Here is a 4,450-nt window from a genome sequence, read left to right on the forward strand (position 1 = left end):
CTTTCTGTCCTCCCTTCAACCCCCAGTACCTCAGAAATTGATAAAGGTAGTGCACTGGTGTAATTCTAGCACTAAGGAGGTAGGTGCAGGAGAAACCAAAGTACAAGGTCATTTTCAGCTTAAGTGAATGCTAGGCTAGCCTAGGCAACATGCAAACACCCTCCCCCCAACACACACACACACACACACACACACACACACACACACACGCACACTACAAGGCTAGTGAGATAATTCACTGAATCCAGGCGATCTGAGTTAGATCCCTAGAACATAGTGGAAGAACGGACTGCCACAAGTTGTTCTCGAGCTTTTATGTGCGTGATGGTACATAACAACCCCCCCACACACACACAAAATAAAAGATAATAAAAATAAATATAAATTAATACAAGTGCTTGGCTTAGCATTTAAATTTTCAACTGGCGATTTTATTGAGGCTCTTTCAATGTGGCAATTCTTACCCTGATAGGAGGATGTGCTGTCAGAAATGATACTTCAGTATTTGTAGGTGGAGAAGACCTAAGAGCCAGGCACTGCTGTTAATTCAGCCAAGTGAGTAAAACTGTGCTCTCCCCATCACCTCATCTATAGACATGTTAAAAATAGTAATGTATGTGCATGACATGTTATTTATTTAGTCTCTCTAGACTGAATGTGAATGTAGATTTACAGACCGCTCACAATAAATTCTGCTACCCTCAGGGGTCCAAGACCTACTGCTTGAAAACCATGGAGCAGGACAGGCTTATGATTGATGACAACGAGGAGGGCCTGGGGCACATCTGCTAGTCTTCCGTGGCTTTCATCCTCGCAGCCCTCACACAGCCTCCTTGAAATGCCACACTCTGCTGTGTTTACTGGAAATGTTTTCTGTATAAACTTCAACAAGTTAGTTATGACTCTCTGCAGCAGAAACACTTTTCATAGAAAAAAATGAAGTGTTCTTTGGATGAAGATTTATTCATTGAGAGAAAAACGATGTTTGATTTAGGATCAACCAGGTCTTTAAATGTGCATAATAGTACTTTAAGTGGGAGGTGAATATATGCTTGTTTATTGAATGATTCTCTATACTTTTCTGATAAAATATTTATTAGTACATTAAAGCAAAAGGTTCCGCACATATAGTACCTGAAGCAACATAACTTTGTGTTCTCATCATCGTGGCAACACAGCAACCAAGACTGCCAGTAAAGACCATAATGCTACACAATGCGCAGCCAAGGACCACTGTAATCTCACTTTCTGGAATTCATTTATCTCTTCTGATTTTTATCAAAGCTTATGATTCAAGATGTGAGTGTTTACATCTATCCAATTATATTTCCTACCTCAGCCATTTTTACTATCTACTTTTTGATTTATCCTAGGTAGAGCTTTGATTTTTTTTTCCTAAGAAGGGCCTTGTTGTGGGTTATCCTAATATTGTTTGTATTTTGATGTTAATACTGTTTCATCAAGCAGAGTCGTTCCTGACTAGCAGCTCATCATGTACTCAGATGACCTCATGTGAATCTTCTCTCTATTTAACTGGTCAATAAAGGTTAGAGCCTGTGATTGGGCAGTGAAGGTGAAATGTGGTGCTGGATATTTGGGCATGCATGAGAGAAGAAAAGATGATGAGAGGGGAAGGACAGAGGACAAGGACAGAAGAAGAAGAGGAGAAAACCATGATGGACTAGAACTACATGACCAGGAGAAACCGTAAGTAACAAGGGGTCTTATAGCTGAAGAATAAGTTAGTATAGTGTTAGATCTGCCCAATCTAGATATATATCTTACAATTACTATAACTGGATAGGGTGTTTTTATATGGGCTGATTGGTGTTGGAAATTCCAACAGTGCCTTCTTTTTATCTGCACACGTGTCTTTCCAATTTTTTTTTTTTTTTGCACCAACAATACCTTTGTTTTTATCTTGGAACAACTTTCTTGTGAGTTGTCCTCCTTTGCTTCCTCTGTGCAATTTTGTCACAACCAGCTTCAGTCAACTCTGCTCTGGTTTCTGGCCCCACTATGTAGCTGTCTTTTGCTATTTTGTGGGTTCATTTTTTCTTCCACCCTCCTCCACCATTTTTCCACCCTCTAAACCCTCTAACACTAGATAAAAGAGAAAAAGACTAGAGAGTAAAAGAAAGATCCCTGAATAATGTTAAAAGTCAGAAAAGGGCAACATTTTCATTAGACTACTTTCTGCTGATTAGGGGCATTAAATTCCTTGGGACAAGTTTGATCTTCACTGTCATGATATCTAGTTTCTTCCTCCTCCTTCTTCACCTCCTCTTCTACCTCCTCCTCCTCTTTCATCTTTTCCTCCTTTTCTCCTTCCTTTTCCTCTTCCTCTTCTTCTTATTTCTTCTTTGTGAACAACTACTCAACAAACTGGAACCAAGGCAAGCAATCAAGAACCAACAACCCATCAACTGTCTCAGGGCCTTAACATTTATATGCCCTCTGAAATTTTCTCACAATTCCAAATGTCATACAATCATGGAAACTATCTGGAGCTGGTAAAATCAAGCCCTCACTAGAGCAAAAAGCAAATCACAGTCAGTTGCTGTGGACAATGTGAAACAGGTCCATATTCCATACCTGATATTAAAAAAATTATAACATTTCTGTGTATTTGTTAAAATAACCCCAAATTCCCAAATCCTCACTATATCACTATGCCACTGAAACGTTCTGACCACAAACACAAGTTATGTACTATCTGGGTCTGAGGTTAGCCCATTGTGTCTCCTTCACTGACTCTTACAGTAGCATCTATATATTGATCTTCCTTAGATGCTTTCTTTGTTCTGATTACATGGGATATTTGTTCCTTTATTCAGGAAGATTTGCTCATGTGCAGGTTAGAACACGGAAAAAGAAAGGCTGAGTTGGTGAACTGGAAGTCTGAGACACTAGAAAAGTAAGCATGAGGCTGCAGTAGAGTAAATGCCATGGTTGATGAAACAGTTTGGGAGAGGACTTAAGATTAGAAGTGTCTAGGGGAGCTTCATGGGAAAGGTGACACTTGCATTAGAGATACTTGCCAGATGAAGATGAGTCATCCAGACAGCAAGGTATTGTAGTGAAAAGGAAAATGAAGGCAGAAGAGCTCATGCAAAGGGGCTCAATGTCAGCGGGGAAGAAGGGAGGAGAAGAGACACACAGAGACAAAGAGCTAGAGACCGAGAAAGACAGAGACAGAGAGACACATGCACACATATACACACATATACACATATACATATGTACATATAGAGAGACAGACACACAGGCAGACACAGACACACACAGACACAGACAGACACAGAGACACACAGACAGACACACATAGAGACAGATACATAGATACACAGACACAGTAAGACAGACAGACACATAGACACACTGACACACAGACACATAGATGCATAGAAACAAAGAGAGAGCCACAGAGATAGACACAGATATATACACAGACACATACAGAGAGACAGACAGACACACACATAGAGACAGACAGACACATAGGTACACAGGCACACATACAGTCAGACAAACAGACACAAAGACACACAGACATACAGACAGACACACAGACACATGGACACCTAAACACATAGACACATAGACACAGTCACACAAAGAGAAACAGACAAATACAGACATAGAAACACAGAGAGAGGCAGATAGACCGACACAGAGAGACAGATAGACACAGAGAACGAACAGAGAGAGAGAGAGAGGAGATTGGGAGGAATGTGATAAAGAGGAGAAAGGAAAAAGTATCATCACAAGGAGGTCGTATCACATCATGTCAGGCTTTGTGTGATTAGAGTGTTTAATGGTGTAAAAATATCATAAAGAACATAGATGTTGACATTTCTGAGGTTGAAGAGAAGGTTGGAGATGTGGCAAAGCTAGCTGAAGAGCTACAGGACGCCACCACATCAATTTTCTATAGTGTCATGGTTATACAGGCACCGGGCAGGAGGCAATGGTGTTTCCCCTGTGCAATAGTCAGTTCTCTCTTTTCAATGGCACTGTTATGGGTGGAGGTGACATGGAAATCAATGTTAAAGAAGGGAAGGAGGGAGAAAAAGAAGGAAAGAATGAAGGAGAGGAGAAGGGGAATGAAGGGAGAGAGAGAAATGAATTATCTGCCACATGGGAGGAAATAAAATGCTTTGCAGACTGTCTGGAAGCCAGAGGAAGGTATAACATCTGGTCTTAGTGGTTTATAACTAGGACAACAACCAATATGGTGATGCCATTCATGACACTGGAAAGTACTCAAGTAGGATGGGATGTCCCTAACAGTGGAAAGGAGGTTGTGGTTTCAGTTTTAGTTTACTGGTGCTTTCCAAAAGCAGACATACTAGAGAGGCAGGAGGCATCTAAAAAGGTATTGGCTTCCCATAAACAGCTCACAGAAGAGAGAAATAATAAGGATTTTGTATACTAGGAACTTCATCAG

This window comes from Arvicanthis niloticus, chromosome 29, assembly GCF_011762505.2.
Source record: "Arvicanthis niloticus isolate mArvNil1 chromosome 29, mArvNil1.pat.X, whole genome shotgun sequence".
NCBI classification, from domain to species: Eukaryota; Metazoa; Chordata; class Mammalia; order Rodentia; family Muridae; genus Arvicanthis; species Arvicanthis niloticus.